This window comes from Gobio gobio, assembly GCF_949357685.1.
Source record: "Gobio gobio genome assembly, chromosome: 24".
NCBI classification, from domain to species: Eukaryota; Metazoa; Chordata; class Actinopteri; order Cypriniformes; family Gobionidae; genus Gobio; species Gobio gobio.
The window spans coordinates 40,072,440-40,086,789 of NC_137120.1; the positions used below are offsets into that span (position 1 = coordinate 40,072,440).

General features: G+C 35.1%; 1 protein-coding gene across 1 annotated transcript in view; it reads left to right on the forward strand.

Moving 5' to 3' along the window:
• Window positions 1-3,644: 3,644 nt before the first annotated feature.
• ptpn4b (protein tyrosine phosphatase non-receptor type 4b) overlaps window positions 3,645-14,350 on the forward strand; it is an 81,079-nt gene continuing 70,373 nt past the window's right edge. Inside the window, exon 1 of the mRNA XM_079807574.1 lies at window positions 3,645-3,683. The gene's annotated coding sequence lies outside the window, so the exon portion shown is untranslated. The remainder of the gene's footprint in view (window positions 3,684-14,350) is intronic.

Sequence of the window (14,350 nt, forward strand, 5' to 3'; positions counted from 1 at the left end):
TCTATCTATCTATCTATCTATCTATCTGTCTGTCTGTCTGTCTGTCTGTCTGTCTGTCTGTCTGTCTGTCTGTCTGTCTGTCTGTCTGTCTGTCTGTCTGTCTGTCTGTCTGTCTGTCTGTCTATCTATCTATCTATCTATCTATCTATCTATCTATCTATCTATCTATCTATCTATCTATCTATCTATCTATCTATCTATCTATCTATCTATCTATCTATCTATCTATCTATCTATCTATCTATCTGTCTATCTGTCTGTCTGTCTGTCTGTCCATCTGCCTGTCTGTCTATCGATCTATCTGTCTGTCTATATATCTGTCCATCTGTCCATCTATCTGTCTGTCTGTCTGTCTGTCTGTCTGTCTGTCTGTCTGTCTATCTATCTATCTATCTATCTATCTGTCTGTCTGTCTGTCTGTCTGTCTGTCTGTCTGTCTGTCTGTCTGTCTGTCTGTCTGTCTATCTATCTATCTATCTATCTATCTATCTATCTATCTGTCTGTCTGTCTGTCTGTCTGTCTGTCTGTCTGTCTGTCTATCTGTCCATCTGCCTGTCCATCTATCTGTCTGTCTGTCTGTCTATCTATCTATCTATCTATCTATCTATCTATCTATCTATCTATCTATCTATCTATCTATCTATCTATCTATCTATCTATCTATCTATCTATCTATCTATCTATCTATCTATCTATCTATCTATCTATCTGTCTGTCTGTCTGTCTGTCTGTCTGTCTGTCTGTCTGTCTGTCTGTCTGTCTGTCTGTCTATCTATCTATCTATCTATCTATCTGTCTGTCTGTCTGTCTGTCTGTCTGTCTATCTGTCCATCTGCCTGTCCATCTATCTGTCTGTCTGTCTATCTGTCCATCTATCTATCTATCTATCTATCTATCTATCTATCTATCTATCTATCTATCTATCTATCTATCTATCTATCTATCTATCTATCTATCTATCTATCTATCTATCTATCTATCTATCTATCTATCTATCTATCTATCTATCTATCTATCTATCTATCTATCTATCTGTCTGTCTGTCTGTCTGTCTGTCTGTCTGTCTGTCTGTCTGTCTGTCTATCTGTCCGTCTGTTTGTCTGTCTATCTATCTGTCTATCTATCTGTCTGTCTGTCTATCTGTCCGTCTGTTTGTCTGTCTATCTATCTGTCCGTCTGTTTGTCTGTCTATCTATCTGTCCATCTATCTGTCTGTCTATCTATCTGTCTATCTATCTATCTATCTATCTATCTATCTATCTATCTATCTATCTATCTATCTATCTATCTATCTATCTATCTATCTATCTATCTATCTATCTATCTATCTATCTATCTATCTATCTATCTATCTATCTATCTATCTATCTATCTATCTGTCTGTCCATCTGCCCGTCTGTCCATCTATCTATCTATCTATCTATCTATCTATCTATCTATCTATCTATCTATCTATCTATCTATCTATCTATCTATCTATCTATCTATCTATCTATCTATCTATCTATCTATCTATCTATCTATCTATCTATCTATCTATCTATCTATCTATCTATCTGTCTGTCTGTCTGTCTGTCTGTCTGTCTGTCTGTCTGTCTGTCTGTCTATCTGTCCGTCTGTTTGTCTGTCTATCTATCTGTCTATCTATCTGTCTGTCTGTCTATCTGTCCGTCTGTTTGTCTGTCTATCTATCTGTCCGTCTGTTTGTCTGTCTATCTATCTGTCCATCTATCTGTCTGTCTATCTATCTGTCTATCTATCTATCTATCTATCTATCTATCTATCTATCTATCTATCTATCTATCTATCTATCTATCTATCTATCTATCTATCTATCTATCTATCTATCTATCTATCTATCTATCTATCTATCTATCTATCTATCTATCTATCTATCTATCTATCTATCTATCTATCTATCTATCTATCTATCTATCTATCTATCTGTCTGTCCATCTGCCCGTCTGTCCATCTATCTATCTATCTATCTATCTATCTATCTATCTATCTATCTATCTATCTATCTATCTATCTATCTATCTATCTATCTATCTATCTATCTATCTATCTATCTATCTATCTATCTATCTATCTGTCTGTCTGTCTGTCTGTCTGTCTGTCTGTCTGTCTGTCTGTCTGTCTGTCTGTCTGTCTGTCTGTCTGTCTGTCTGTCTGTCTATCTATCTATCTATCTATCTATCTATCTATCTATCTATCTATCTATCTATCTATCTATCTATCTATCTATCTATCTATCTGTCCGTCTGTCTGTCCGTTTGTCTGTCCGTTTGTCTATCTGTCCATCTATCTGTCTGTCTGTCTATCTATCTGTCCATCTATCTATCTATCTATCTATCTATCTATCTATCTATCTATCTATCTATCTATCTATCTATCTATCTATCTATCTATCTATCTATCTATCTATCTATCTATCTATCTATCTATCTATCTATCTATCTATCTATCTATCTGTCTGTCTGTCTGTCTGTCTGTCTGTCTGTCTGTCTGTCTGTCTGTCTGTCTGTCTGTCTGTCATCTATCTATCTATCTATCTATCTATCTATCTATCTATCTATCTATCTATCTATCTATCTATCTATCTATCTATCTATCTATCTATCTGTCTGTCTGTCTGTCTGTCTGTCTGTCTGTCTGTCTGTCTGTCTGTCTGTCTGTCTGTCTGTCTGTCTGTCTGTCTGTCTGTCTGTCTGTCTGTCTGTCTGTCTGTCTGTCTGTCTGTCTGTCTGTCTGTCTGTCTGTCTGTCTGTCTGTCTGTCTGTCTGTCTGTCTGTCTGTCTGTCTGTCTGTCTGTCTGTCTGTCTGTCTGTCTGTCTGTCTATCTATCTATCTATCTATCTATCTATCTATCTATCTATCTATCTATCTATCTATCTATCTATCTATCTATCTATCTATCTATCTATCTATCTGTCTGTCTGTCTGTCTGTCTGTCTGTCTGTCTGTCTGTCTGTCTGTCTGTCTGTCTGTCTGTCTGTCTGTCTGTCTGTCTGTCTGTCTGTCTGTCTGTCTGTCTGTCTATCTATCTATCTATCTATCTATCTATCTATCTATCTATCTATCTATCTATCTATCTATCTATCTATCTATCTATCTATCTATCTATCTATCTATCTATCTATCTATCTATCTATCTATCTATCTATCTATCTATCTATCTATCTATCTATCTATCTATCTATCTATCTATCTATCTGAGAACCGAACCGGTGCGTTTTAGGCCCCGCCTCCGCGCCTTGGCCACGCCCTCACGTCAGACCTATGAGAATGTGGGCGGGGCGTGTGCGGTTGCGCCATGTTAACGCTGCACGTTGCAGCCGCAGCAGCCAGTAGCGGCAACACAGAGGCATATGCAGGATTACAGCGCTAAACCCGGCCAGAGCCACAGAGGAGACTGAGCTCCCATTGCGTCTGAAGCTGTGATTTAATGCAGCGCGCGCCCGACAAACAGCCCGGATCGCGTCCCCATTTTGGAATGGCTATTTCTCACTGTGCCAGAGGCCCCTTGAATTGAATGTAATGTGAACATCTACTACAGCAATGTGGTTCTTTTCCTGCAGATGAGCTGCTGTTTTGTCCCCCCCCCCCCTCCTCCTCCTCCTTTCATCATAATTCAAGACCATCTTCAATTCACTGGACTCTCCTAAACCTGTATATGAAGGTAAGCATGCATTATGGTTGTATTTCTGTATCGGTGTCACCATTCATGCATGCATGCACTGTCTTCCTTTTTTATCCCATTGCATAGCAACCAAACCAACCAATGCAAGCTTCCAGATCCCTGAAATGGTGCACAGGCAGAGGCATAAAGCATGCATTCACCTTGCACGCTGGGTTTAGGGACAGGTTTTATGTAACGTCCAGGGTTTAATTTCTGATGTCCGGATAATCCATCCATATGATGCCCGAATGCATGTGATTTGTGCAGCCAGGCAACATGGATTGAATGCATAGTGTGGTTCTTTCTGTTCTTGATACCTGGCAACCCTCTCAATGGCCTCTTTTCGAGATCCTTCAGCTGTCATGTGAGATATATTAGAGCTTTTGTGTTTATTTAAGGTTAATGTCACATCTGTACATCTTAGCTGTGTCTTATTTTCTCAGCCACATCATTACATAACCACAGCTCTCATCCTTTGCATGCAAATAATCTGCTTGAATCTAGAGAGGACTTTATATTGGTGCAATTTTAATTGTTTTCTGGGCACTACGCATCTCCCCTGGTTGAGTCGGTGACATCATCTACTGTTCTGTCCCCCCGGTGTGTGTGTGTGTGTGTGTGTGCATTCTTCAACAGACTGTATGTGTGGTATTCTTCTGCTGATGTGCTGGTTTGGATGAAAAGCCCCTTTTCTTGGTGAAATTGGTGTGTCATGCGACTGCATTCAGTGGAATGGGTTTTATCGCGGTATGGTTGGATGGTCCTGTAAAGCTGGCTTGGGTTCAGGTGTATTGGGTGACACATGAATGAGTGCATGAATGACATCCTGTTGGTCTGTTAGCATCTTTGTGTTATCTTCTAGCTCAGTGGCACTCGTCTGGTTGTGCTGAGATTGAGCATTGGATGTTTACAAGCAAGGTTTTAGATAAACATGCAGGTGTAACATTTTTTTAAAAATTTTACTGGGAACATTTTCTTGTCAGGTCTAACCGTAATGTACGGTAATGTTTTGGGCTTGTATACGCTGTTTGCGAGCAAAATTGTATGCAAAAGAAATTTTTGCAATTACAATTTTTACTTGTAAAATGTTACTTTAGGTCCAACAGTGTCTTGTAAGATATTGTTTTCGTCTGCCACTTGACGTCCAAAGATTTGCATCGGATGTTTACAAGTAAAATTTTAAGTGTGCATGCGATTTGTAAAATATTATTGTAATTTTTTTTTTTTTACAAAGTATGCACTTTTACTTGTAAAATGTTACTTTAGGTCCAACAGTGTCTTGTAAGATATTGTTTTCAGCTGCCACTTGACATCCAAAGATTTGCTTTGGATGTTTACACGTAAAATTTTAAGTGTATGCGCGATTTGTAAAATATTATTGTAATTTTTTTTACATAGTATGCACTTTTACTTGTAAAATGTTACTTTAGGTCCAACAGTGTCTTGTAAGATATTGTTTTCGGCTGCCACTAGACGTCCAATATAAGATTTGTGTCGGATGTTTACACGTAAAATTTTAAGTGTGTATGCAATTTGTAAAATATTATATTAATTTTTTTTACAAAGCATGCACTTTTACTTGTAAAATGTTACTTTAGGTCCAACAGTGTCTTGTAAGATATTGTTTTCGGTTGCCACTTGACGTCCAATATAAGATTTGCATTGGATGTTTACAAGTAAAATTTCAAGTGTACATGCAATGGTGAAATATTATTTGTAAAATTTTAGCAATGTGCATAATTTTACTTGTAAAGTGTTACTTTAGGTCCAACAGTGTCTTGTAAGATATTGTTTTCGGCTGCCACTAGACGTCCAATGCAAGATTTATGTCGGATGTTTACACGTAAAATTTTAAGTGTGTATGCGATTTGTAAAATATTATTGTAAATTTTTTTACAAAGTATGCACTTTTACTTGTAAAGTGTTACTTTAGGTCCAACAGTGTCTTGTAAGATATTGTTTTCGGTTGCCACTTGACGTCCAATATTAGATTTGCTTTGGATGTTTACAAGTAAAATTTCAAGTGTACATGCAATGGTGAAATATTATTTGTAAAATTTTAGCAATGTACATAATTTTACTTGTAAAGTGTTACTTTAGGTCCAACAGTGTCTTGTAAAATATTGTTTTCGGCTGCCACTTGACGTCCAATATTAGATTTGCTTTGGATGTTTACAAGTAAAATTTCAAGTGTACATGCAATTGTAAAAAAATATTTGTAAAATTTTAGCAATGTACATAGTTTTACTTGTAAAGTGTTACTTTAGGTTCAACAGTGTCTTGTAAAATATTGTTTTCGGCTGCTACTTGACGTCCAATATAAGATTTGCTTTGGATGTTTACAAGTAAAATTTCAAGTGTACATGCAATTGTAAAAAATTATTTGTAAAATTTTAGCAATGTGCATAATTTTACTTGTAAAGTGTTACTTTAGGTCCAACAGTGTCTTGTAAGATATTGTTTTCGGCTGCCACTAGACGTCCAATGCAAGATTTATGTCGGATGTTTACACGTAAAATTTTAAGTGTGTATGCGATTTGTAAAATATTATTGTAAATTTTTTTACAAAGTATGCACTTTTACTTGTAAAATGTTACTTTAGGTCCAACAGTGTCTTGTAAAATATTGTTTTCGGCTGCTACTTGACGTCCAATATAAGATTTGCTTTGGATGTTTACAAGTAAAATTTCAAGTGTACATGCAATTGTAAAAAATTATTTGTAAAATTTTAGCAATGTGCATAATTTTACTTGTAAAGTGTTACTTTAGGTCCAACAGTGTCTTGTAAGATATTGTTTTCGGCTGCCACTAGACGTCCAATGCAAGATTTATGTCGGATGTTTACACGTAAAATTTTAAGTGTGTATGCGATTTGTAAAATATTATTGTACATTTTTTTTACAAAGTATGCACTTTTACTTGTAAAGTGTTACTTTAGGTCCAACAGTGTCTTGTAAAATATTGTTTTCGGCTGCCACTTGACGTCCAATATTAGATTTGCTTTGGATGTTTACAAGTAAAATTTCAAGTGTACATGCAATTGTAAAAAAATATTTGTAAAATTTTAGCAATGTACATAATTTTACTTGTAAAGTGTTACTTTAGGTCCAACAGTGTCTTGTAAAATATTGTTTTCGGCTGCCACTTGACGTCCAATATTAGATTTGCTTTGGATGTTTACAAGTAAAATTTCAAGTGTACATGCAATTGTAAAAAAATATTTGTAAAATTTTAGCAATGTACATAATTTTACTTGTAAAGTGTTACTTTAGGTCCAACAGTGTCTTGTAAAATATTGTTTTCGGCTGCCACTTGACGTCCAATATTAGATTTGCTTTGGATGTTTACAAGTAAAATTTCAAGTGTACATGCAATTGTAAAAAATTATTTGTAAAATTTTAGCAATGTGCATAATTTTCCTTGTAAAGTGTTACTTTAGGTCCAACAGTGTCTTGTAAGATATTGTTTTCGGCTGCCACTAGACGTCCAATGCAAGATTTATGTCGGATGTTTACACGTAAAATTTTAAGTGTGTATGCGATTTGTAAAATATTATCGTAATTTTTTTTTACAAAGTATCCACTTTAACTTGTAAAATGTTACTTTAGGTCCAACAGTGTCTTGTAAGATATTGTTTCCGGCTGCCACTTGACGTCCAATATAAGATTTGCATTGGATGTTTACAAGTAAAATTTCAAGTGTACATGCAATTGTGAAATGTTATTTGTAAAATTTTAGCAATGTGCATAATTTTACTTGTAAAATGTTACTTTAGGTCCAACAGTGTCTTGTAAGTAGGGTTGGGCATCGAGAACCGGTTCCAACTTGGAACCGTTTAAAAAATAACGATGCCATTGGAATCGTTTAGAAATTTTGTTTTCGATTCCGATCATCGGTTCCAAACGCGCAAGTTTTCGGAAGTGCTTGCCGCGCCCGTTTGTTCTGTTGCAGCCATGGAGCACGGTAAGTGGCGCTCAAAAGTGTGGTTTTATTTCACACAAAAAAAAAAAAACCTGGGTCGGCACAGTGCAACACATGACAAACTTATTTCTTGCACGGGAGGATGCACTACAAATATGTGGTGTAGCTATAAATTAACGAGTGTAGCGTGTTTGAAATGCTGCACAGGTCTGTCCCTCGGGCAACCCTGCGCTAACCAACGTTATTAACGGGATAGTTCACCCTGAAATGAAAATAAAGCCTTCTTTTACTTACCCTGATGTTGTCCCAGTGCCCTATGTCCTATGACATTTAAAATACTGTTCCTGCACGCGCTCCTTCCTATTATGGCAGTGAATGGCGATCAGCTAAAACATTACAAAAAGTAAACAAATGTATCACGCAACGATACAGGGAGACGCGCGCCATATGGAAAGTGTTCCGGGGGCACACTATAAGGTTTTGCGAGAAAGAAACCGTATTATTCAGTCAAAACACTGAGCTCGGCCGTTATTCTGAGCGCGCTCCTCTGTGTAAGTTACACTATGAGCTGTCAGCAGCCGCCGGCGCTCATGCCTACTATAATAACTCGCACTGTTGTCATTGTACCCACGATAAGCACACACACACACACACACACACACACACACACACACACACACACACACACGCACCATTTTGAGAAATCAAGCTCAATAGAAAAAAACGCGATTCTCGTCTTTTCTATAACGTATATGATAAGAAATAATACTAATAATATAACCTCCTTAAGTGAATATTGTGTACCGGTTGTCATGACAATATTGCACGAGGCTACTGCGGCTTGGAGTGCGCACACACTGGAACACGCGCATTTGAACAACAGCTGGGTGAGTAAAAGATGGCTTTATTTTAATTTCAGGGTGAACTAACATTATCCCACCTCATCATAATCAGGTAAGTGTAGTGTAAACCCCTTGACCAAATTGCGAATTGTGGTGAACAACAACGTTACTGAAATTATTTTTCCCCCTCGTAGATAAATGTAGCTATACGCAAATTGCCCACGCTAGTAGCAGTCCTAATGACTGCTGTTAATGCTATTGTTAAACCGGGACTCGGTGTGGAACTCCATTCACCTTTGCAGCAAAGCAAGTGAAAATGCCAGCGGAGAAAGCCCCAAAACTAAAACTCATTATTGAATCAAAATACAATTTTCCTCTGTGAAATGAGCCTGTGACATGTTGTGACTCCACCCCTCAAAGAATCGGAATCGAGAATCGAAAAGAACCGTAATCGAAACTAAGAATCGGAATCGGAATCAGAATCGTTCAAATCAAAACGATGCCCAACCCTACTTGTAAGATATTGTTTTCAACTGCCACTTGACATCCAAAGATTTGCATCGGATGTTTACACGTAAAACTTTAAGTGTATGCGCGATTTGTAAAATATTATTGTAAATTTTTTTTACAAAGTATGCACTTTTACTTGCAAGATGTTACTTTAGAAACAACAGTGTCTTGTAAGATATTGTTTTCGGCTGCCACGACGTCCAATATAAGATTTGCATTGGATGTTTTCAAGTAAAATTTCAAGTGTACATGCAATTGTAAAATATTATTTGTAAAATTTTAGCAATGTACATAGTTTTACTTGTAAAGTGTTACTTTAGGTCCAACAGTGTCTTGTAAGATATTGTTTTCGGCTGCCACTAGACGTCCAATGCAAGATTTACGTCGGATGTTTACAAGTAAAATATTAAGTGTGCATGCGATTTGTAAAATATTACAAGTAAAATTTTAACAATGTATGTAATTTTACTTGTAAAATGTTGCTTGTAATGTCCAGCGGTATCTCTCGTATGATACTGTTTTAGGCTTGACGTCCAGTGCAAGATTTACGTTGGATGTTTACAAGTAAAATATTAAGTACATGCAATTTAAATATTACATTGTAAAATTTAACGTGTAATGTCCAGCGGTATCTTGCAAAATACTGTTTTAGGCTGCCACTTGACGTCCAATAAAAGATTTTCATTGGATGTTTACAAGCAAAGTTTTAAGTGTGCATGCTATTTGTAAAATATTACAAGTAAAATTTGAACAATGTGTGTAATTTTACTTGTAAAATGTTGCTTATAATGTCCTGCAGCAGTATCTTGATACTGTTTCCGGCTGCCACTTGAAGTCCAATATAAGATTTTCATTGGATGTTTACAATTACAATTTAGTGTACATGCAATTGAGAAATGTTACTTGTAAAATTTTAGCAATGTACATAATTTTACTTGTAAACTGTTACTTTAGGTCCAACAGTGTCTTGTAAGATATTTTTTACGACTACCACTTGACGTCCAATGCAAGATTTGCGTTGAATGTTTACTAGTAAAATATTAAGAACATCAACTGTGAAATATTACTTGTAAAATTTTAAGATTTCATAAAATTTTACCTGTGAATTGTTACTTGTAAGGTCCAGCAGTGACTTTTAAGGTGATGTTTTTTTTTTTACTGCCACTTGACTTGAACGTAGTGTCTGGGTCCAGTAGCAAAACCAGTTGAGAACCACTAAGTTTACTTGTAAAATGTAATTTACGTGTAAAGTTTACTTGTACAATGTAATATACGTGTAAAGTTTACTTGTAAAATGTAATTTTCGTGTAAAGTTTACTTGTACAGTGTAATTTACGTGTAAAGTTTACTTGTACAATGTAATGTACTTGTAAAGTTTACTTGTAAAATGTAATGTACTTGTAAAGTTTACTTGTAAAATGTCCTTAAAATTGAGCATTGAAGTATAAATATATGAAATACCATAAACTGCATAGGTCCAAATATACACAAAATGTGACTGATTTGGAATATTTACAATTTTGGAAGTGCCTAAACGACAACAGAACAATAGTGGGCTAAATATTGTATTAGTATTGGCCATATTACAAGTACATTTACTGTAAAATACCATAAAGTGTGATTTGACACATGGCTATTGACAATGACATAAACAAACAACAAAAGATATGAGTAGTTTTTTTTTAAATTATAAATCCAAATTATATTTTTAGCACTCTTAACTCTTTAATTGCACAATTGTATATTTAGTTGCCTCTATTATTTCTTTCTTTATGATATTATTATTGGGATTAAGCATTTTATTTTCCCTTGATGCTCACAGAAGTTCATCAGATCACTCTGTAGCTTATGATGCTTTAGTTATAGACTTCACATTAAAGAGAAAGATGGAAATATGGGGCGGAAGGTGGTTTAGGGGGGCTGACCGAGAGAGTTTTTTTGGGGTGGGGAATAAACTCATTTTGTAACCCCATTGTCTGAGATCTACTGAGGTGTTGGTGGTCTGAGCCCCACTCAGCGGAAAATTGTAAGTGTTTCGGTGTTTGTGGTATTCGATGACATCCGGGGAAACTTCTACAGAAGAGAAATGTTCCGCCACACACACGCTCTCACACACACATCACAGTTTAGCAAGTTATACAAAGAGATTATCTTTTCGGCATTGACACACAGGACAAATAAAGTTGTGCTGATGTAAGTTATTTTTAGGAGTGATTTGTGATTTTCGAGATCTTACGATTAAAAATCTCTGCGGTTCTTCTACTTCAAATCTTGTCATACTTCAACAGCGTCACGTTAAAAGTAAGTGTGAGATTTTAAGAAATCTCAAACAGTGAGGCTTTTGTTTCAAAAGTCTTGCTTTTGAAGGTACATTGTAAAGCTTGATGTATATTTAGTCGAATGTACGCTCAGATGTGTTTGTTATTGATGGTACATTTTGTCTGTCAGTTCCTTTCCATGTGGATTGTGTCGCAGATTAATGATTGTAATAAGTTGGGTGTGGGAGTTTGAATAGGCGGCTGTGACCATGCTGAAAGGTCGCATGTTTGCTCCTACAGGTCATGAACTCTGACCCCGTGATGTTTACGCAGCTGCTTTTTAGTGTTATGGGAGCTTGTTTCGTACAATGTGGACATGTGTAAAGACACTTGGGTGCGTCCATTTTTAGAAACCACTAAAAAAAATTACAAATAAACTATGCAGGCAACTGTGAATGATAAATGATGCAAATGCCATTTCAAAGAACTTCAGGGAGAGATGATTCTTGGGGTATTTAAAAAAATTTAGTCTTATTTTGTTGTAAAAACCTTTCAGATCCCTTATGTTGTTCCCAAACATGTGTGACGTTTTTCTTATGTGGAACAAAAGGTCTCATTTATGTTCTTTGGACCCCATTGACTTCCAATGAAAGTACAAAAAAACACTTATTTTTAAAAAAAATCTCCTTTTGTCTTCCAGGTTTGGAACGACATGACGGTGAACAACTATCCCCATACACTAGAGAATGGTAGTCTCACCCTACCTTTAGCACCAGTAAATGTGCTGCAAATGTGTTAAGCCAGTGTTCCTGGAAAGAGACTTTGTATACGGCATCACATAAGCTCATAACCTGCTCCCCATAAGCTGCTCTGTGGCCAGATATGGTCGTTTCCTCCCAGGTTCTGGTTACAACACAGAGGAAACCAATGTGAATCAACAGAACCAATCAAATAATAGCAAGAAACGAAGACTTTAAATTGGGTGCTGTAGAGTCAAGAGACCCAAAAGTTGGTTACAAACTCTCTAGAGTTCGAGGTTTTAGCTCTAGGAAACTCGCTGTAAAGTCTTTGATTCTACGCCCACCAAATCTAGTGTTTTATCTTGCGCTAAAGAGTCCAGAGTGAGCTAAACACTGAAGAATGGTTGGTCTTAAGAGACCCTATAGTGGGCCGTCTGATACCCTACGGACTTTAACTTGTAACGTTGGCCTTCAGTAGTGTACTATAATAAAAGTATAAATGTAAACAAGCCCTTGACAAAATGTAAAACTAAAAGAGTAAAAATGTAAAAAGGTACAAATTTGTAAACCAACATAACATAAAAAAAAGAGTATATCAGCAAATACTTTTTATATAGTGTTGTCAAGATATCAGGGTTCAGTGTAGGGCTGCCACTAACGACTATTTTTATATCGATTAATCTATCGACTAATTTAGCGATTAATCGATTCATCTATCGACTAATTTATTGATTAATCGATTAATCGATCAACTGATTTATCGCAATCATTTTAAACAATTTTACTTAAAAACATTTAATTTAACTTGTAACGTTGGCCTTCAGTAAGTGTACTATAATAAAAGTATAAATGTAAACAAGCCCTTGACAAAATGTAAAACTAAAAGAGTAAAAATGTAAAAAGGTACACATTTGTAAACCAACATGACAACACTATATAAAAAGTATTTGCTGATATTCTCTTTTTTTTTGTTAAGATATCAGGGTTCAGTGTAGGGCTGCCACTAACGACTATTTTTATATTGATTAATCTATCGACTAATTTATCGATTAATCGATTAATCTATCGACTAATTTATCACAATCATTTTAAACAACTTTACTTAAACACATTTAATTTAACTTGTAACGTTGGCCTTCAGTAGTGTACTATAATAAAAGTATAAATGTAAACAAGCCCTTGACAAAATGTAAAACTAAAAGAGTAAAAAGGTAAAAAGGTAAAAATTTGTAAACCAACATCACAAAAAAAGAGAATATCAGCAAATACTTTTTATATAGTGTTGTCAAGATATCAGGGTTCAGTGTAGGGCTGCCACTAACGACTATTTTCTTATCGATTAATCTATCGACTAATTTAGCGATTAATCGATTAATCTATCGACTAATTTATCACAATCATTTTAAACAATTTTACTTAAAAACATTTAATTTAACTTGCACCGTTGGCCTTCAGTAGTGTACTATAATAAAAGTATAAATGTAAACAAGCCCTTGACAAAATGTAAAACTAAAAGAGTAAAAAGGTAAAAAGGTAAACATTTGTAAACCAACATCACAAAAAAAGAGAATATCAGCAAATACTTTTTATATAGTGTTGTCAAGATATCAGGGTTCAGTGTAGGGCTGCCACTAACGACTATTTTTATATCGATTAATCTATCGACTAATTTAGCGATTAATCGATTAATCTATCGACTAATTTATCACAATCATTTTAAACAATTTTACTTAAAAACATTTAATTTAACTTGCACCGTTGGCCTTCAGTAGTGTACTATAATAAAAGTATAAATGTAAACAAGCCCTTGACACAATGTAAAACTAAAAGAGTAAAAATGTAAAAAGGTACAAATTTGTAAACCAACATAACAAAAAAAGAGAATATCAGCAAATACTTTTTATATAGTGTTGTCAAGATACCAAAATGATGACTTTGATACGATACCAGACTAAAATACCTCAATGGCGATACTGAATCCATACCATGGCAAAAAACAGTAATTGAATCAGTGTTAATTTTGACAGCAAATTTTGATTTAGTTTTAGTCATAGTCTTTTGACTAAAATGCCATTTAGTTTTAGTCATATTTTAGTCACCTGAATTGTTTTTAGTTTTAGTCTAGTTTTAGTCGACTAAATCTACTGTAGATTTAGTCTCCTAAAATCTAATGAGTTTAGTTAAATTGTAATACATTAAGCATTCAAGCTCCATTTAATTTTGACATAATTTTGTTTTTGACATTTAAAATACACGAAAGAGCTCAATTCACTTTTTTGTTGGTATTTTTAAAAACATCTATATAGTTTTTATAACTTTGTATTTCTTTTAGTTAGTAGGCCATATCAGGTAAAGCTAAAGCTTCAAATAAGTTTGTTTATTTATTTATTTTGAAT